Source organism: Microtus ochrogaster, chromosome 24, assembly GCF_000317375.1.
Source record: "Microtus ochrogaster isolate Prairie Vole_2 chromosome 24, MicOch1.0, whole genome shotgun sequence".
In the NCBI taxonomy this organism is placed as follows: Eukaryota; Metazoa; Chordata; class Mammalia; order Rodentia; family Cricetidae; genus Microtus; species Microtus ochrogaster.
In genome coordinates, this window is record NC_022024.1 from 30166183 (window position 1) to 30188947 (window position 22765).

The window sequence follows — 22765 nt, forward strand, 5'->3', positions numbered from 1 at the left end:
AAAAAAAAAGAAATCATATTTCCATGGGCATTTGCCGTTCTCAGCTCATTATCAAAGTATGCAGAAATCTTAGATAATAAAAGCTTTACTTCATGACTAATGGCCCTTCAGTGAAAGATCAGCTTTTAGAAAAAGTTAACAATGCTGTAGCAAACAGAAGCACAGCTTGTCTTAGTGACTGTTCCATTGCTGTGAAGAGGCACCATGACCAAGGCAACTCTGATCAAAGAAAGCATTAAATTGGGAGCTGGCTTACAGTTTCAGAGGCTTGGTCTGTCATCACTATGGTGGGGAGCATGGCGATACAATGACACATGGCACTGGAAAAGTAGCTGAGGGCTACATCCTGATCCATAGGCAGAAGGGGAGAGACAGGCATTGGGCCTGGCATGGGCTTTAAAACCCCAATATCTACCACCAGTGACATACTTTCTCCAGCAAAGCTACACTAGGTCCAACAAGACCAGACCTACTAATCCTTCTAATTCTTTCAAATAGTGCCTCTCCCCAGTGACTAAATAGTCAAATACATGAGCCTATAGGGGCCACCCTTACTCAAACCAGCACAGAGCTCCCTAGGAACCTCATGAATCTTAAGGGTGTTATAGACATACTTACCGAGATCTGAACATTTCAATAAATATGATCAATCTCTCTACACATAGTCACAAATTATTGGCCTTCTAGTTCAATCTATTTATCTAGAGGAGAGATGAGAACATTGTTCTGAAAGCATTTCAACACTTTGAAGAAGAATGTTACCTCCGCAACGTAAATTAGATACTGGTGCTCTTTCTTGGAATTTTGTTTCATTGACCTATTACAAAGAATAGATGAGGGCAAAGAGTCAAGTTTCTCTCTACACCATTTTGAATGCTTCTTATAAGGAATAGTTTACTATTGCTACTTTATTAATTAGACAATCCATAGTTTCCATCTGAGACATTTTAATAGATTTCTTTGTCATGAATCTGCAATTGGACCCACAATAGGCAGAGCCCCAGAAGAATGGAGTCCGAGCCTCAGCAAATTAGACATAGTGCTGAGAACCTTGGTACACATGATGCCTGCTCACTCCAATGACCCAGCATGTATTAGTAAATTATCTTCATTGTAAGCTTTGGGACACTACGCTTCAAAGGAGGATAGTAACTCATCTAAGGTCACATTGTCAAAGAAGGATGAATTGGTATTTTGGACTGAATGTCACTGTTCCTCGCCAGTTCATGCAGCCTGACCCCGACAAGGCTCTGCCCTTGGAGATCATTTTCAAAGTAAAAGTGGCTCGGAAAAAAATAGCCATCTATTAAAAATTATTTTTTGGTCATCTCCTGTCCCTTGTCATGACGGCGATGGAGGCGAGCATCAGTTGTTTGAAATATTCAACAACAATCCCGTGGATGGTGGTTCTAATTTTAGCATCCTGTGAACCCAGTTTCTTCAGGCAATGAATAATTTGCATGAAAAGTTTACTTCTGAACAAGACGTTAGAGTTGAAGCCAAGGACACTTAGAATAGCTTCGTAGGAGAAGCTGGTCTCAGAACTGTATTAAACCTGCGAAAGCTCCACGTTGATGGCACACTATTGATTATGTGCTTAAACTTTTTACAGTTTTCAAGTGTCTATTAAATTCTCCTTCAGCACAATAACCATTTATGCCTCCATAATGATAATGGCAAGGCAATAACTTTTAGAAGCATGTTGAAACCCTATTTTATTCTTGGCGATAACCTCTGCCACCCCTAGGTCATACCAAGATTTCTGAAAATATTGAAAACTGTGACACGAAGGGGGATGGGCAAACACCGAGCTGTTCTCTCTCTCTGCTCTTTTTCATAATTTGGGGTTTATTCTTAATCTGCTTTCACTAATTATGGAAGGCGCTCTGTCATACTCTGTCATCACTCAAACACAGCTTCATTGTGATTCTTGGTGACTTTGTTAGATCAAGATTTGGCAGATGCATCAGTTACAATCTCACTGCTGAGACCAAATCCCCAACACAAGTGAGCTAAGAAGGGAAAGATCCACGTTGATGGCACACTATTATGTGCTTAAATAAATACTTTTGACTGACAGTTTGAAAGTACAACCCACCTTGGCTGGGAAATTCTGGCGGCAGCAACCCGAGGAGATTGGGCATCCTGTCTTCTCAGGCACGGAGCCAAAAGCGATGAAAGCTGGTCCCCAGTGGGCTTTCTTTTTACTCAGTTTATGACCCATGCCCACGGAATGATGTCTCTCACATTTAGGGTGGTCTTCCCACCTCGGTTTTCCTATCTAGAAAGTTCCTCATATTGATGCCTGGAGATCTGTGCCCTAGGCGAATCTAGTTTCTGTAAAGTTGACCATATTAACTAGTGCGGCAAGGTAGTCAATATTTCAAGCTTTGCAGTCCAAGAGACGTAACAGAATATAGATTTCAGGTACTTATGTCACACTGATGAAGGCTCTCCTGACCCTCCCTGCCCATCTCATTTGCGGGGTACCACTGTGGTCATGGGACTCTGTCCAAGCAAGTAAGCACTTAGCTTGGCTCTCTTCCCAGGAATCCTCCACAATGTGGGCAGGTGACCAGAAGAAGCAATCTGACTCACCTGACTCGTATAAGCATTGATCCGGGACTGAGGTTCCGCAGCCTGCTGGAGTCTGTAGGTGGGCACTAGGGATGGAGCAGCGGAGCAGCAGTGAGTCTTGAGATGAGAACCTCGCTGCTCTAAAGCTAAGGCTCTCTTTGATCTGTCTGTGTTAACATTCCAACCTCCCACTTGGTTCTTGCTACACCGGCCTCTTTCTCACTCCTTAGCCCATCCAGGCTCATCCCATCTGAGGTCCTCTATTTCACAAAGGGACAGAACTATTTTATATTCGTGCTACCAGCGTCTGAGAGTTCCAATTTTTCTGCCCCTTTGCCGTGTTTGCTATGACTCTCTCTCCAGTGATGAGTACTGAAGAGAACACAATTTATGTACACACTAGCATTTTTATATCTTCCGTAGAGAATACCTAGCCCAATTATTTGTCCATTTTAAACTTTTGTTTTCTGTTGTTGAATTATAAGAGCTCTTGATATAGTATGGCTATTCAGTCCCTATCGGATCAATCCATGACTTAATAATGTTCTATTCTGTATAAAGACAGTTCTTTCTGTTTCTTGGTAAACTCCTTCAAAGCCAAAAAAGACTTTAAGATTTGATTAAGTTGTATTTGCTTTTTTTTTCTTTTGTGTGATTATTTTCTTTGGCATATCGAGGCAACCGTTGCCTAACTGATATTCTTCAAGTTATACATTTGGTGCCATTCTTAAGTCTTTAGTGCAGTTTGAATTAATGTTTTGTGTGGCATAAAGTCTTATTTATATTAATAAAGCTATGAAGAAGCTGCTGAGAATATCCTCTGACCAGGCTTTTGTAGATATGTCTACCAGTTTTCGGGGCCCTGAACTGGCACGTGTTTACCATCCCTGAGAACAGGCAGTACTCCAGTGTTATTACAGTTTCACAGCTCTTTGCCACGCGTGGCACACTCTGCCCCACGAGCTCACTAGCGTTTGCTGATGGCAATTTTGTTTTCATTGCAGCCATTCCAGACTGTGGTGCCTCGCTATGCTTGGTATTGCCTGCCATCTCCCCGATGATCAGTGACACGAAACACCTTTTCATATGTTAAACAGGAAATTTCAACTCTAAGAGATTCTTTTATCAAGTTGGAAAACGATTGCCCAATTTTGATTGTATTTTGATTTATAAAGTTCTTAGCTCTCGATATAAGTGATTTATCAGAAAAAGAACACCATGAACACTTTAATCCCAGTCTGGCAGGCTTTTTTATATTTTTAATGGTTGAACTGAAGTTTGCCAAACTTGGCAAAGTACAGGTTTCATTTATTGCTAATGCTTTTTTTTTTTTTGCCTCTTATTTCATAAATATTTCCCTGTCCTACAGTGCGGCGAACTCCTCGACCAGCGAGAAAGAACGACCACGACACGAGGATTCTTCTCAGATCACGCTTTACTGGAGTGCACTTAGTTGAGAGATAACATGAAGCGAAGGGGCCCAAGAGCGCTAAGGCAGCTGCTTATATATGGAATTGGCACATGGGTTGCCCTGTGATTGGCTGCCACCATCAGCTGACACCAGACTGCATCAAGATAGGCCCAGGGACCCCCATTCACTGCGCATGCGGGAAGCGGGGGACAGGCAGCTCTCAAAGGCATAGCCAAATATGGGGTTGTTTATAACTCACAAGACAGGATGTGGCGCCATCTTATAATGGCGATCTTATCTGGCTCACTACACTACAGTCAAGAGAGATTCTTACAAGTATCCTTTTGTAAATACAGACGGCTGTGAGGTCTCTCAGCCAATAGAGACCCTTGATGCCAAACCCTAGGACCCAAGTTTAATCTCCAGGACCCAGATGATGGAAGGAGCAGGTCAACGCCCACAAGTTGTCCTCTGGCCTCCATGTGTGTCATTGTGGCCTTCGGTACATATCTACCCACCTCTGGTAGCACACAAATAAATAATTGTGACTCAAAACTAAAAATAATTACAGGCACCTTGTTTCTCCTTTTAGGTTTAGGGCATATTGCTATTAAATTTTAGGTGGTAATCCTTTGGAAAGATTTTTTTTCCCTTGAGAATAGCCAATAATTCCAACACTACCATTGCAAAACTCTTCTACTCCTACTGAACTACACTGTATCAACCAAAAATATTAATGTATTTTATATGTTTTAGGGTTTGCTAGAATAAAACTCCAACTTTTTTTACTTAGACTTCATTTGATTTGATTTTGTTTTGGTTTCTTTAGGGAAGCTCTCTCTCTGTCTCTGTCTCTCTCTGTCTCTGTCTCTCTCTCTGTCTCTGTCTCTCTCTCTCTCTCTCTCCCAGCTTAACCTAGAACTCACTATGTAGCCTAGGCTGACCTTGAACTCTTGGTCCTTTTGTCACTGCTTTCCCAGTGCTAAGATTATAGGCATGGACCACCACATCCAGTCCTGATTTTGATCTTAACTATACTAGGTTCTTTGCATTATTATATAAATATTGAGATAAGAATGTTCGTTTCTATCCTTTAAAACTGCTAGACTTTAACAGAGAATCCAATAAATCAACTTGAAGGTAGGTAACACTCTGACAACATCGTTATTAATGAAAGTCCGTTTTTTGATGACAATTTATACTTCAGCTGTGGAGTAGTTTTTAAAGATGCCCTGTATATCTTATATCTTTTGTATCTTTGATAAAAGAATTCTTACGAATTTATGCTTTTGAAAGCTAATGTAGATGGTAATTGTTAGATTCTTACATATGCTTATTGCTGCCTAAGAAAAATGCAGTTGATTTTGTATATTAATGTGACTGATGCCCTTTCAGAAGTGTTGGCATCAGACTTTGAGCTTTTGATCATGGCTTCTGTGAGTTGATCTCCAGTATATTGCTACTTTTGATGGGCCAAGGAGAAATATTGTGAAATGAGAGTCTCTTGGGGTCTACACATAAAACCAGGCCAAAGAAACCCAACAGAGGTTTCAGTTTCTAGTATTACTGTGTTCATTTCTCATCATGAATCACATTGATCCTTGAGAACCTCTGGAATATTCTAGAGCCAAGTAAAGTTATCAAATGGCTTATCATGAAATTATTCCAAAATTCTCTTTTCTCTTCTTTTCCCTCATTTGTCTCTTATCCCTAAATTCTGAGTCCTAGAGGACTAAGGTTATATCTTCAAACATTTAAAGCAATAAAAAACCTAAATAAATAAATAAATAAATAAATAAATAAATAAATAAATAAGGATCGAAATAACAATTATTGAAAATTGGAATCTATAAAATGATCTTCAGGGCTTCCTGAAAGTCACAAAGAAGTGGCAAGCCTCAGTTGAAATCTCTTCTTTTCCTCTGACTAGATGCTTGACACTGAATAAATATGCATCTAAGCCTTATTTTCTGTAATTTTATCCTGGTGACTGGTGGTGTTAGGTCCTGCCTCTTGGGAATTGTGTGGAGGTTCAGCAGGCTGACGTGTGTGAAGCACCTGGGGTGTCCAGTGTTCCATAGACACTCAATTAGTACCAGATCTTTCAGCTCTGCTATTTTGAGAAATATCACACTTGAGCTTTTCCTGAGGAAGTTTGGGGTGTGAGTCATTGGAAATTAATCTGGTAGATGTTATTAAGCGTGGCATGTTTTTCTATTTTTAAACTGCCACCACATCTCAAATAATACTTAATTTCAGAAGAATCTGAAGTCTAAATAATTCACTCTTCTTTCACATGACGGTAGCGACAGCAGACACCATATAAATTTAAAGGTCTCTGCTGTTAGCCTGATGCTCTCCTCATCCCTAAATAACATTTCTTCACCCTTTACAGATGTTCATTCTTATGTTCCCCATTCTCTCTGAGGACTCATATATATCTCAGCCTCAGAACTAACAGGAGAAGGTCTAAATGCATGAACATATCAGCCATGATGTTCCACAGAGCACTGCCCAACCTCATTCTCTCTTGGGTCTTTTCTTCCTGTTCATGCTCTCTCTTGTGTAGATTCTATTCCCTGTTTTTTCTAAATCAAAACTTCCTTTCTAGCCTTTATTTCATGCTCTTCCCCATGACTTCACTCAATCATTTATTTCCTTTGTATTTTATGTACTTTACTTCCTGTGAAATAGCTCAGCCTGTTGGTTTACATATCGCCTGATATTTTCCTATGACTTTCTCAGTCCATGTGAATTCTGTGGGATTATCTTTTATTCCACTTTGCTCACTCTCAGTACTATCTCTCTCTATAATTTCATGTGTAAATTAAAGATCAGACTTTTTTATTGCTAACTTGAAATTTTTTCATATTCCACCCATAATGCAAATTCAGTGAAACAAATTGCTACAGTCTTTAATGAAGCATTGTCCTGTAGAGAGAAGTTTCTGTCCCACTGGGTCCCACAGCCACTCATTCCCAAATAAACACACAGAGGCTTATATTAATTATAAACTGCTTGGCCTATTGCTCAGGCTTATCACTAACTAGCTCTTATAACTGAAATTAACCCATAATTACTAACTATGTTAAGCCATGTAGGTGGTATCTTTTCTCAGTAAGGCATTTTCATCTTGCTCTCTCTGTCTGGCTTCCAACTGTGTCTCTCTTTTCCTCTTCCCAGAATTCTCCTAGTCTGATCACCCCACCTCTACTTTCTGCCTGGCTACTGGCCAATCAGTGTTTCATTAAACCAATGAAAGAGACAAATCTTTTCAGTATACAAGAGCATTGTCCATTTCCATGCACCCAACACTTATTTGATCTTGAACAATGCTAACCCCACCCCTTGCTGGGCTAGTAAGAAAAGGGAGAAATCAGAACCCAAAGACCTAGAGCTAAGGGAGCAAATGATCAAGCCTGCTCATGTGTGTGAGGCACACCAGCACTTGAAAGTCACTTATAAGAAAAGCTAACAATGAAAGCAGCACTCAGGAGGCAAAAATGCTATGAAGCTTGGCAGGTGGGGGAAGGTGTGTTGACCCCTTCCCAAGTCATTCTCCTATCGGGAATGGATTCTAATCCATGAGAGCTTCCAATGTATGCGGAGTTCATAAACACTTGTCAGGTTGCAGGACTGAGCCCGGTAAAAGGGGTAGAACACAAAATAGTTTCCTAGCTTTAATGATAGAATTTATTGCAAGTTGCTAGACTAAGGCAAGTCCAGGATTGAGACAGAATCTAAGACGAAGAGTAGAGGCCATGGGACAGAACTTCCTTGGCTATCATGGCATCTTTATGAAGTCTACATTAACTGAATCAATTTTATTCCCTCAAGAAATAACTTTGTTTGATATACTGTGTATGGAGCTAGAGGCTAGGGATACAATTGTGAAGAAAACGGTGTTCATTGCTACTTAATAGGGAGGAGGCAGAAATCTTTAATAAATAATTTTAAAAAATTCTTTGAATACCAAAAAAATAATAATAATTGTTTCTTCAAACAGTCCTGGTGAATCACAAAACACAAAGAGCCAACTTTTCCATGAGGATGGGTAAAATGATAAGATGGGGACTCCAGTGGACTGAGGTAACAAATGATGACTAGTACGTAGCATCCCATAATCTTTGAACCCACTTATGAAGCAACAGGAAATGTCCAGACTTATACATCCTATCTCTTCACTGTAGAACCAGAAAATGTGCCTTGTTTACAGTTGGGACATAGACTTATTTCATAATCTATGCCATTCAGACTTGTAGATGAGATTCATTGCTTTAGAACTAAGGGAGCTAAATTCAAAGGCTCCACGTGGAACCATTTGGCCTTCCTTGCACCCAGTTTCTGCCACTGCAGTGGATGGGAAAGCCTATTCTTGGCTCAGGCTGTGTGTCAATGCTGGTGGCAATCTCAGCTCTAGTCAACCAGCCTCCTGGCTGTAGTCCATAGCTAGAACCCAAGGCTATGTGACATCAGCTGTTGCAATTCCCTTGTTGGATGGGTTCTTCAGTAGTGGCTTTGGGGCCCAATCCCTGGAAGTGAGCCTTGACCTTGGATTAACCAGCATGCTCCAAAATTTTATGAAGCATGTAATATCCTTTTCAGCTTAATAAGCCAGATTTGGTTTCTACCATTTACAACTAAAAAACTCCAACAAACAGGAAACGCCTCCCAGAGGAGATAGTGCAGAATTGAGATGCTTAGGAGAATGGAGTTTAGCACAGGAAAGACAAAGACAAAATGTTTAGAGAAAGACTAACGTGGTCCATTGGAGAGAAAAGGGAAAAGGTATTTATAAAACTGAAAAGATTGCATGATGTGGGGGAAGAGAGGACAGAGCAGTAAGAGAGGTCTGTCCACACAGAATCCCACAAGTCAGGGTCAAAAGCATTTGATCAAGTCTCTCAACAAAAGAGTGACATAGAGATTGTGGCTGCAGGTCAGAGACAAGACCCTGGGACTCAAGTTAATGTTAGTATACACCTAGACTGGTTTTCTGTCACCACCAATTTGCATTCCCAGAAATCTCTGTAGTAAAGGATGCAACTCTTACCTCCATCTCCAAATTAGGCTTTGCAGCAGAGGACACCTAATGCAAGGTGTCCATTATGAAATGTTTTCCAACATGGATCATAAAAACTACTTCTAGAAGGTTCATCCAGCAAAGATGTCCAGTGGACAGACTTTCAACTCAGTACAAATGTATAAAAAGAAGAATGATAGCTGAAGACACTGCATATTTTGGACCTAGAGGATCCCAGCTTTCTCTGAATGGAAATCTTCCTCATGCTGACTTGCCTTCATGGGGCCAAAAGATGCCATGCAAACTTCCAAGGGAAGGACACAACCCACGGTCTTATTCCATTAGGATACCTACAAGCTAAAACAATGATCATCACAGTGTAAAATCCCTGCAGGTGTATGTTCTCCCTAAGGAAGCAATAGTGGTACACATACATTGATGGTAAGCAACTGTTAGAGGAGGGCCTCTTGTTGGTTCTCGGCTGCCCAGTTAGCTTAGACCTGAAATAATCACTCAGAAATTGTATTAATTAAATCACTGCTTGGCCTATTAGCTCTAGCTTCTTATTGGCTAACTCTCCTTCTACTGGGAAAGGTTGGAGGGAGAAAGGAGAAAAGAAAATATGATGTAATTATAAGATTTTTTTTTAAAAAAAATGGTGGGTATGTGTAGTATGCTCATACGTAGACATAAATAGAGGGCAGAGTTCAATGTCAGGTGTCTTCCTCCATGTACCAATGGCACTCAAGTGTCAAAGATATCAGGGTTTCATTCCCTGGGATACTTAAGGATTCTGTTAAGTCAAATAAGATTGGAAACTACTTACTGACTCTAAACTTCTACACTGAGGGATTTCTCAGAATGGCCAATGTACACCGACACCCCCAAGAGCAAGCACACAACATACTGTGAATACATTTGATGACCATCTTGTAGATACTGTATCATGCAAGATGACCCAGAGAATCTATCTCAGATCATTCTTCCTCCTTGGTATGACCCCTAGGTCCTGTAAAACTGGGTCTTGGATCAACATTTCCCTGAAAGAGAAAGACAGAAATATTGGAAGTATGACTCAGGACATGTCACTTGATCAGTGACTCCCATATCACTGGGATGAAGCCCTAACTCCACATTATCTATCCGTTTATTTTACTGACACTCTACTTCACTTGTCTTTACTGCTAACTTGCTGCCTGGGGTATTGGTCACCTTCTGTCTCATGGAGAAAATTCTTCCACTAAGTATAACTGGAAAGTCTACCCCTCTCCAGGATCCTAACAGATTTTCACATGGGAACCATACATCTGACACAGACTCCAATTAAGACAAATCTATTTGAATATTGAAAGCTAGAACCTTTAAGTAGGTAAGAGAAGCTTCTTAAATGAAGTACATAAAAGGCAGGTGCTCTGAGTCAAATAAACCCACTCGGGGGCAGGTGAAGAAGCATCCTCAACCATTATTAATTGCAACATATTTAGTAAATCAATCCATAGCTGAGGCATATTCAGATCACAGCGTATGTCCGTCCCTTCGGGGTCTTTATCCCAGAGATATGGCTCTCTCTCAGCAGGCCATGGGCATGCTCAGAAACTTTTGCTCTTACCTCCAGATAACTTGCACATTTGCAATGATTTCAAAATTACTATAATATTTTTTGTAATGATTTTTTTTCTCACTCATCTAACACTCCCTTCTAAACAGGACTCTGAACTCTAAGCTCCCCCGTGCCACAAGAACGGAACCTGAAGTGCTGATACACAGAGTGAATATCTGAGGGGAAGAGAAGGTGACCCATGTTCCCAGAGATTCCGAAAAGCAGAAGGTGGAAAGAAATTGACTTTCCTTGTGCATATGGCACCTGGTGTGTTTCAGGGATTTAAAAAGGAAGAATGAGAGGACGCTTCCATATGTTTTTTTTTTAAGATTTAATGCGATATTTATTTTTGCATTTCTGTATCATATTAAAGGAGTCATTTTTAACAGATGGTAATGCAAAATAGAATAAATAAATGCACAAGACCACACACATGTGCCATTGCACAGTAAAGTGACAATATACTTAAGTATTAAGGCTTAAGCTCTAGAATCAGGAAAAATAGCTAAAAAAATTGCAAAGTATGTCATCTAAAATATAATGCATAAAAGAACACTGTCATTAAGACAAAAAGGCAACCTACGGATTGGGAGAAGATCTTCACCAACCCCGCATCAGACAAAGGTCTGATCTCTAAAATATATAAAGAACTCAAGAAACTAGACTTTAAAATGCTAATTAACCCAATTAAAATGGTGTTTTCATGCTTTCTAGATGGTTTTTATTTCTTGTCTCTAATCATTTATCATAGATACATTAGTATTTATTCACTGTGACCTAGAGAGTAAATTTAGTTTAGCAGTAACACTAATTTTGTTTGCTAAATTTTGAACTTACATGGACTCCTCGGCATATGCAAAACTCAGGGATTTTGCATACATACATGCATACACTTATGTGTGTGTATGCAAGTGTGTGTGTATGCATGTATGTATGTATGTATGTATGTATGTATGTATGTATGTATATTTTTTGAAACAGTTTCTCTGAACAGTTTTGGTGCCTGTCCTGAAACTGGTTCTTTTTGACTAGACTCGCCTTAAACTTAGAGAGATCCACCTGCCTCTGCCTCCCAAGTTCTGGGATTAAAGGCGTGCATCACCACCACCTGGCTATTTCTCTTAAGATAGTAAACAGTGCCAGGTGTGGTACCACATGTGTTTAATCCCAGGGCTGGAGGGCAGAGGCAGACTGATCTTTGTGAGTTCTAGGCCAGCCTGGTTCCAGGACAGAGTCAGTTCCAGGACAACCAGAAACCCTTGTCTCGAAAAAACAAATAGAGAATAAACAGTGTCATAATAAACCAAAAAGTGATGTTTTGAATGAATAATTAAATATATATATATCTTTAAGTGTTTTATGAATTAAGTGAGAAATTCTTTCTAATGGTGACAAATATAAAATGCCTTAATATAAGATAATTTATTTTTATTTTCCTATCATTGATAAAAGAGGTATCAAAGATTTAGCATTATTGAGGTAGCTATGTGATCTTCAGCCTGACTCTTCCTCTTCCATATGTTTTTGATGGCTGATTCCTTGGCTTTCCCACCAAATTCCCAAGTTCAGTCTGTTGATCTGGTTTAAAGCCCCTTGTTAGTTATTTTTCTCAAGACTGTGACCGAATACCTGACAAGCAGCTTCAAGGTGGAAGAGATCACTTGGGCTGACTCTTGAAGAATGGGCAGGGATGGCATGGTAGGAATGTCATTGCATCAGCTCTCAGGAGTCAAATACTGGACGGGAAATGGGACCAGACAATTAAAGCACAAGGCACAACCTCACTAACTCACTTTCTCCAGTGAGAGTCCCCTTCTTAAAGACCACACAACCTTCCACAACAGCACTATGAAGGACCCAGTGTTCAAATACATGAGCAGGTGGGAGACACTTCACATTTAAACTGAAACAGACCCAAAACAAGAATTCTTGGCGTATAAATGGATGCTATAAGAAGGATGAGACTTTAGGGTTTTACACAAAGTCAGTTCGTATTTGGGAATGGTGGTCACTTCAGTTGCTTTTCCCCCCTGAATGCTAACCTTTATTACTTCACACACTCTCCAGGATTAACATAAATGGAAATGCAGTCATTGCTGGGTCTTTGTTTAGCTCGTCTCCTTTTAAACTACCTCTCCACTTCACTATAAATTTTACATTTAGCGTTTCATTTGTGGCAAGCAAAAATGCAATTGTCTACTTGTGTAATATGCAATTCGTAATATAATTATGCTGGTCAAATTATTTCCTGGACTGCTCAATTACGGTGATTACATTTGTTAAGTTTACAAGCCTCATGCTGTTATTCTCCTTTTCCCTCTGGATGGTAAATAGGTGTTTTTTTTTTTAAAAAAGATTTATTTATTTATTATGTATACAGTGTTCTGTCTGCATGTATGCCTCTAGGCCCGAAGAGGGCACCAGATCTCATTACAGATGGTTGTGAGCCACCCATACGGTTGCTGGGAACTGAACTCAGAACCTCTGGAAGAGCAGTCAGTGCTCTTAACCTCTGAGCCATCTCCAGCCCAGGTAAATAGTTTGATTTCGTTTTTAGGGCTTAGGTTCAGAGCTTGGAGTGGGTGTCATAAAGGGTAGCTCGATTTGCTGTCTTGTTTCTACCATTACTGTCCCACTGGTGTTAATGAAGACCGGTGCTGAGGCTGTCAAAACCTCATAACACCTTCTGCTGTGGGTCTACTCCACTCTTAGCAAGAGAGACTGATGGCAGCATCTTTCAGAATAGTCCACCTTGGACAGAGAAAGTAGCCCATATTAGTGGGGGGCTTTCTGTGTGCCAGGCACCAAACTAAGAACTTTTTACACATGTTTCAGTGTTTCTCTCCAGAGCAAGCCTGTGATGACCCCTGTGTGCACCCAGGCACCCTAAGAAGCAGAGCCCGTGTCCCAGTAGTTTATCCTGGGAAGTTAGTGTAGGGAAGAAAGAGTAAGGGATGGGAAACATGAAACAGGGAAATACCAGCAGCAACGGGGAGTCTACTGGCAATGACAGCAATGGGATGTTGTAAAGAAGTTGTCCCAGAATCACATCTAAGATGCAGAAGGGAGGAGAATTTCCCTCTGGATCCTATCTTTCTTGGCCAAGAGTTGTTACATAGGAGGTTTCACCATAACACTCCCAGAATTGCTGTGCCCTTCATAGTGAGCCCTTGAAGGTAACCCACATGGCTGGAGCAGGGAGTCCTTGAGGCAGGAAGTCAGGCATGCAAGTGGTGACCATGGAGGATGGCCATCAACTCCACCTAGCAGACAACCTAGAATTTCTGCTGTTCTTTTCCTTTTAACATCACGACACCGTTAACTCGCCAGCATCTGATAGCTTCACTGAAACATAAGTAATATTTTTAAATGTATATAATGTACACATGTTATAAGTTGAGATGTGTGTACACAGGCATGACATCATTCCAATAACTGAGTTGATAAACAGTCCCATCTTTGAAAGTTCCATCATATCCTTCCATGCGTTTGTAGTAGAGGCTGCGCTTTGGTGTGGGTGAGTGTGGGTAGGTGTGGGCAGGTGGGGGTGGGTATGTGTAGGTGAGGGTAGGGGTGTGAAGATGGAGGTGGGTGAGTGTGGTATTAGGGACACTTAGCTAGAGATAGATTCTCTTCATTTTATAAGTGCAAAACACCAGATTGTTAACTAAGGGCATCGAGCTATACAATGAAATTTGAGAACTTATTCTTCTTATGGAACTGCTACCTTAGTCTTCCATCTATTATTATGTTTCTAAAAGTGTGGGTATTTTATGATACTAACAAATAACTATTCTATAGTTATGCTGTGAATGACTTATTTCACTAAGCATATGTCCTTATGAGTTATTTATGCTTTTTTTTAAAGGTGGGTATTCCCCTATATGCTTATGTCACATTGCCTTCTTCATTTATCTGTTGGTAGACATTTGGGTCGTTTCAATTCTGGACATTGTACTTAATGCCTCAGTGGACATGGGAGTGAAAATATCTCTGGAAACTTTGACTTTGTGTTTGCTGTGTTGAGGATGGAACCCACACCAGGCAAGTGTTTTCTCACAGAGCACATTCTGTGATTTTATTCAATGCTTCACTCTGTTAACGTGATAGCTGACCTCATTGGTTTGCGTATGTGCAACAATCCTTGTAAATCTGAAGCCAATCCCAACCAGTCCTGGCATTTGATCCTTTTAACATGCTCTTTCTCAGTTGGGTTTGCTAGTGTTTTGTTGCCGATTTTGCATCACAGAGGTCAGCCTGAAATATCCTTCGTTTGTACTGTCTATCTGGCTTAGTGTCAACTTTTCTATAATAAAAACGAACCTTTGGAGGATTGCCCAAAGACGCAGAGTTTGTATCTGTGAACTCTGCTGGAGTTCATAGTCTTTGCTCTGATTCCATCCTGTATTAATCTAGAGTCTCTGTCATAAGTCACCATACCCTGAGCTACTGAAAACAATAGAAATGTCCCATCTCACTGTTATAGAGAATAAAAAGCACCAGCAATTGCTGATCCTTCTGAAACTCTACCCTAAGAGAGAATCCTCTTCTTGCCTCCGATAATTAGTGCACTTCTTCACTTCCTTGGCTTGTGGCAACATTCCAATCTCTGCCTCCATCTTTAAATGAGTGTCTTTTCTTTATATCCATGTATCTGTCAGGTTGTAAGGATCCACTTGGGGTCATTAAACTAATATGATTGGAGCTAAAATTATTGCATCAGATACACATATCACATCATATTGTATCTCTTTTTGTATCCAGTAAGGAGTTAATCATCTCCTCCTCTCTCTCCCGCTTTCCCTGGCTACCCTGGAATACTCCTCCTATGCACAGTTCTGTAATGCCATTTTCCATCTTCAAGGAGCACATTCTCCCCCTCTACCTGCAGGAAAGAGAAACGAGGAGGAGAAAGGTTCTGCCGATAAACCGTTCCCAGGCGCAGCCAAAGATAGCTCTGAACAGGTGGGCTTCAGTGACGGCAGCTTTTGCAACTCAGAGCGTGATTTCTTTCCCATTTTTATCAAGACCACCCAGCTTCCCATCTTTAGCCCTTGAAATCAAGGCACCATCTATGGCCAGGCTCATCTTTGGGGGGGGGGGAACTTAGCTGTTTATCATATCAACTCCCTATTAATTTCTGTCTTTAGCTTTCCAGGGCCATCAAGGAGCCCCTGCTGCTCCCTGTAGCCCTATAGCACCCACAACCACCCACACTGAGAGTAAGTCATTCGAAGAGGGGAAAGTGTCCCCTTAAAACAGAAGAACCATTGACAATATACAAGGAGGGGGATTGAGCAATTACTATTCCCCGGGCATGACTCAGAGAGTGTAGAGATAAAGGTGGCATGCTTGATGGTACCCATCCTAGTGATGTGGTGTGCCTTCTCGGGAGAGCGGTGTCCATCAATGCTATCACTTACTATGTCTGTCATGTCTGTCATTGTAAAGGGAGTCTGTGCTAGGAACTCCGGGACAGGTGGGTGCGCCATATTTACCCTTTCTTCTGTTTCTCCCTTCGTAATCAACAACAACACTACCTGTGATAGTCGCTATCTTCTGGGCCAGGTGTGAGGAAACAGACAGATTTGAAGGCAATGGTTCCCCCCACCCCATCCTGCCTGCTCATAACGTGGAACCCTGATTGGTAGCTCTTATAGCAATTGCCATCTCCAGGAGCACCGTCTGGTAGAAGTATCTGTGGTGGTGGAAATGTCTCTACTTCATGTCTTGCTTAGTACTGGTGTGCTACAGATGGCTGCTAGCACTCGAAATTGGGGGTGGCGCAACTGAGAGACTAGAGCTTTTTTGTTTCACTTAAGTCTAGTTTATTGAACTAAGTATGTGGCTGATGCTACCATCTTTTAGACCTACTGAGGTTCACTTTCATAGGACAACCTCTGCCTGCCTATCTATCTATCTATCATCTATCTATCTATCTATCTATCTATCTATCTATCTATCTATCTATCTATCTCTACCTACCTACCTATAGAGAGAGAGAGAGAAAAAGAAGAGTATATCTATGTCTATTATCTATCTATCATCTATCTCTATATCCATCTATATCTGCCTATCACCTATCTAGCTAACTAGCTCTCTATTGTCTGTCTCATATGTGTATGACTGTATTCATTTCAGAGCACAAAGTAGGAGACGTTAAACAACAAAAAGCATTTTTCTCTTTGTTGTAGAAGCCAGGAGTACAAAATCAGCCATGAGGTTAGTCTCTCTTGGGGAGACTGAAGGTGACCTAAGTCTACATGTCCCTTGGCTTTTAGATGAGCATCTTCAGTTCTGCCTGTCTTCCACTGGCTGCTCTTCTATACCTTCATCTCAGTGTCTCAAATATCCCATCTCTCTCTTACAGGTACACTCACCTTGGACTGAGGGCCTCTCTTCTTCCCATAATAAAATTACTGAACGCCTTAACATCATCCCAGCTGTAATAGCTGTGCGCTACAAATTGACATCCACAGGTGTTTAAGATTACAATCCGGACTTGTCTTCCAGAGGAGAGGATCCTCTCTCGGGAGTTTCTCCAGCACCTCTTTCCACAAGCACACTCTCTTTCACATCTAGTACAGCAGAGAGATTCATATTCGGCTGGAACACAAGATGCTTTCCCGAGCAGCAATTGGCTCATTTAGCTCCGCATTGTCTCAAACCCTATACAAATCTCTTTCCCCTACCCTTGCTCCTGCCCTGGTTATGGTTCTCATAGCTGGAGACATCTGGGTTTCCTCGTACCACACACAACACTTCTGCATGTTTTCTAACATTAGGGTGATACTTTCCTTAACACTTTTGTTCTTTAAAAGGAAGCAACGAGCCGGGAGTCCTGGAACATTCTGAGTAGCACGCATAGTGGGTTCCTAAGTGCCCTCTTTGGAGTCTTTAATTAGAAAAAATATTAAACAAAATACAAACAGTAGATAGCCCTGTTTGATCCATGCACCTGAGTGATTTTTTTTTCCTCAGGTGTGGGAAGCCATATGGATATTTCCTTGCTGTGTGTGTGTGTGTGTGTGTGTGTGTGTGTGTGTGTGTGTGTGTGTGTGGTACAGCAGCCCTAGACACTGAAAGATCACGGCTGAAGAGAAGAAAGTTCCTTAACCCATTCCCAGTCCTCTTGGGGAGAAGTATTAAATGGCTTAGGCGGCAGTTTGGCCCCGTTATCTCACTTGAGGTGGGTTTAACGAGAGGGTTGCCTTGCTCTTCGTAATGACACTATATTTAGCAAGCTGGCATAATTTTTTAGACAGAAATTTCTCACATGAACTTGGCAAACATTCCATGTTTCCTTTACTGCAATATGTAGAATTTATATTTCTGACAAAATTGCTCACACATCTTAGCGTAACTTGCTCTGTAGTCACACTTTCTTAGTGTTATTTTTAGTTCAAGCAAAAAAAAAAAGGAATTAACGGTAGAATGTTGGGGGCTGGAGAGCAGGGTTTCATTGTAAGACTCACAGGAGACCAGAACCCTGTTCGTTTGTCCTCAAGGGGACACCTCAGCACACTCCAGCCTTCTGCCTACCTGCGAATCATGGCCTCATTACAAAAGTGAAATTACAAAATTTCACTTACAAAGGTGAATTACAAAAGTGAAAGACCTCAGCCAGCCTCCTCGATGGGGGTTCCACCTTTCTGTTCATTCTGGACTGCCCAACCAAGTTCATCTATAAAACGAAAAGGAGGCTGAGTGTCAGCTTTGGGGTTGCTTTCTGTTGCGGATTATCATGTGATCACTTCAGGGAACCAAAGATGGGTCTTCTAGGAGAGCAACAAGTGCCTCTAATTGCTGGAGTGTTTCTACAACCCTAAAACGACCATTGGAAGCTCACAAATCCCACGTCAGGCACTCACATAGGACACAGTTTGCCTTCGACCTTTAATTACTAGGACCTGAGCTGGGGAAACTAAAATCTATGCAGAAGCCACGCCGTGGAGGAGGTGGAAGCATCAGAAAGCCCAAGAGCCTCCCAAAGATGGCTTGCTAACAAGATTGTCTGCACCAAAAGGACCGATGCAATAAACAGGCTGAGTTCCCACTCCTGGAACTTGGAGTCATCTCCATGGATGCAGAACCCATCCATGGTGATGGGAGTAATTGGAGAGGAGGGATGCATGGGCATCTATTGCCAAAAACTTCAAAAGAGGACGTGAAGGAGTTACCCAGAAGGGCAGAGAACACAGCAACAATACTCAAGGGTAGAGGATATCCTAGCCAGATGGTCCTTATTATTAGGCATAATCAGGTATAATTACAATCTGTTTCCTACAGCCTTCTCAGAGGAGAGAATTTTCCCCCCTCATAATAGTAGAAAACTCATGGTTTACCAGGCAACAGGTATCTAGAATGTCATCCTTACTTTTGGAGCTTGTGACATTTGCAAAACAGAACGGCATTTTCTAAAGGATCACAACCGAATGCATGTCCTACAGGAACAGTGAGGATTCATGGCGGTGACTATGATGCCTCCAGAATCACCTTCATGACATCTTTCAGTCAGTGAGTAAGGAGGGGACATAGCAGTGAGGTGTATTTCAGCAGACAGAGGCCATGCTCATACCTCCAAGTTACAAGAAGCATGTGCACCAGTAAGACGAAACTGGAAATTGTTACCTGCATAAGACTCTAACACAGCCAGGCGGTGGCGGCAAATGCCTTTAATCTCAGCACTCAGGAAGCAGAGGCAGGCAGATCTCTGTGAGTTCAAGGCCAGCCTGGTCTATAAGAGCTAGTGCCAGGACAGGCTCCAAAACTACACAGAGAAACCCTGTCTTGAAAAACCAAAAAAATAAATAAAAAAGGAACTCTAAACACAAGGTGACCCTAGATTCTTTGATTTTCCCCCATCTGCCATTCACCACAGTATCAGCAATGTCTCCCATCAAGGTAAGGTACAGATACCTCTGTCTCAACTTCAAATGTCACCTCCTCGAAAATCAGCACCCACCCTTGAAATAAAAAGGGGAAGAAAAAACTTGTCTCTGCTCATATACATCTTTGTGTGTGTGTGTGTGTGTGTGTGTGTGTGTGTGTGTGTGTGTGTGTTTGCTTGTTTGTATTGGGATTTTTGGGACATGATCTCAAGTAGCCCAGGCTGGTCTTGACTTACTATATAACCAAGGATGACTTAGAACCCCTGATGCTCCTGCGTCTACCAACCAAACATTGGGGTTGCAATGGTTCACCACCAGTCTTGTTTTTATGTGGTGCTAGGAACATGAACCCACAGTTTGGGAATTGCTAGGCAAGTACCCCACACACAGAGCTCCATCCCCTGTCCTGTCTTTGTGAAGACAGGAAGGAAAACTGTCCTGGAATAGTCCTTTTGTAAACTGTAAAGATTTGTCATTCTAATTAGGGTAATAAAAATCTGACTGGCTGACAGCCAGGCAGAAGATCTAGGCAGAACAATCAAACCAAGGATGCTTGGATGAAGAAGGGCAAAGTTAGAGGAGTCACCAGACACGCATAGAGGAAGCAGGACATGTATGAAATGAGGTAACAAGCCATGAGCCACTTGATAAAACTTAGATAAAAAATATGGATTAATATAAGTTGCAACAGCTAGTTAGTTAGTAATAAGCCTAAGCTATCAGCTGAACATTTGTAATTAATATAAACCTCAGTGTGTTTATTTAGGAACTGTTGGTGGGACAGAAGATTTGCCAGAAGAAAACTTTCTCAGAAACCTTCTCCAGACCTCTCTAAAACCCCATCATCACACTCTTCCCTATATCAATATTTTGTTCCCAGAAAATATTCAGATAATCATGCCAATCATAATTCAAACCTGATTAACCCAAATAATGAGTCCCACCTTTGGCTGGGGGCCCTACTACACAAAGAACAGAATCATGGCAGCAAGGAGAAAACAGTGGCCCTGGAGAAGGCAGACAATGGTGTCACCACACCACGGGGCAGACATTCAGGCAATGCTGAGCCAAGATGTGCTCAGGCGAGCAAGAGCCTTGACATGACCTCAGTTTATTTAACCTTCACTACGCTTGGTTGGTTCTCCCCATCCTGAGATCCCAGTCTGCTACTCACAGTATTTCCCACACTTGTATATCTTGTTAATATCATATTTGTTCTCCCATACATAATCCCCCGATTCCTGGGACATTATGGACAGGGATCTTGTGTGGTTTGTGTCTGCATTCCACACAGTCCTTAAAGACATGAGAATGAAAGCAATGCCCAGCGCCTTAGATGCAGCGTGGCTTGCTTTGTAAGATCGGTGTGATTTTTCTCTCTGTTGCTTCCCCCAAAATGAGAAATGAAAAGAAGAGGCTGCTATCTCCCCACTGCTTCTCCACTGAACACCCACCATGCACTCCCTTCTGTGGTGAGACCTCAGGGGAAGAAATGCAAGAGGCATAAACAAGTAGTTAAAAGAACAGCCATGCGCAGAGGACCCCATGTGGCATCCTTAACCAGGAGCAGCTGTGCTTGGCAAGCACGGCTCCCAGGAAGATGTGTCCAGACAATGGCCGCTCCGTGCTGTAATAAAGGCTGGCCTGTCTCTAGTAGAAGGAGTTATAATGACCTTGTGGGTAATCAAGCGAGGGAGAGCGACAGACAGAGCCACTATGCACTATGGGAGAGCCGGGACAATAGAGAAGGTGAGGGGTTTCCTTTTTCCAACTTCAAGCAAGTGACAAATGTCATCATCACTTAGACTTAGGTCTATTTTAATGATTCAAAGGATTTTTTTAAAAAGTTATAGCTTCTAAATTTGAAAGGAAACTGCTGGTGTTTCTACCCAATCAGGCCATTCCTATGAGATGCAAATAGACGTGATCAGACAGGGTGGATGCTTATTAAATAAAAGACTGGATGCACTTTTAAATTTAACAAAGTCTTTGAAACTTGATAGTATAGTTTTTATGCTGAATAAGTACATCTGAATACAGAGCTTATATACATAGGTAGGTGATAAATGATAGATCGTAGATAGACATACAGATAGATGATAGATAGATAGATAGATAGATAGATAGATAGATAGATAGATAGATAGATAGATAGATAGATATGAGATGTTGCAGATAAATAGATAAGAAAGAAAGATAGATATACAGACAATGATAGATAAATAAATCAATTATATGGAAACCTATAGTATTCAGTTTGAAGAGCCTTAAAAATCCAACCATTTCAACCACCTTTACACTGTATCCCTCTGCAAACAGCTTCATCAATATCACTCATTGTCTTAGGTTTCTATTGCTATGAAGAGACACCATGACCACAGCACCTCTTATAAATTAAAACACTTAATTGAAAGGGCTCACTTACAGTCTCAGAGGTTTCAGTCCATTATCATCACGGTAGGGAACATGGCAGCTAGCAGGCAGATGTGGTGCTGGAGCTCAGAGTCCCACAGGTTGACTCAGAGGCAACAGGAAGTGGACTGAAAGTCACACTGAGGGTAGCTTGAGCAAAAGAGACCTCCAAGCCCAACCCCTCACATGTCACACTTCCACCAACAAGGCCACACCTCCTAACAGTAGTACCACTTTCTTTGGAGCCCATTTTCTTTCAAACCACCACATTCATGAACCTGAGTGCTCCAAAAGTGCAATGTTTACCATTGCCCAAGGCAACGTATCCTATCAGGGGTCATGACTATCAAAGAAACCTTCATATTAAATATAATGCTTTGACACCTCTGCCTACAGAATCAGTTAGACCACAAGTTCAGGCTCCTTTCTTGAGACAACCCTTCATTCTGAGAACACAGCCACACAATCCTTCTGAAGCCCCATATGCTCACATTATTATAATTAGATTCTTTTTGTATTGTTTGTGAGTGTGAAATCCATGACTGGCTACATTTCCTATGTGAGGAAGAGAACATTTTTCTCTTATTTCTGCCTCTAAAATACTGCACACCTGTAACTGCTGTATCGATGAACTATGATTTGTGGTGCAATTAAAATGCAACAGTATTTTGTTTTCTATCTTCCCATTAAAATGTGATTAGAGAGGAAAAACTCCTCTTTCTATAACGAACCTGGGGTATTTTTTTTCCAGTCTTAGATAATTGGCATTCCTAAGGTCACTGTAAGCCACAAAATATAGACAGTGCTCAGTAATTAAAATACCCAGCTCAAGATATTAATCAAAACTGCCA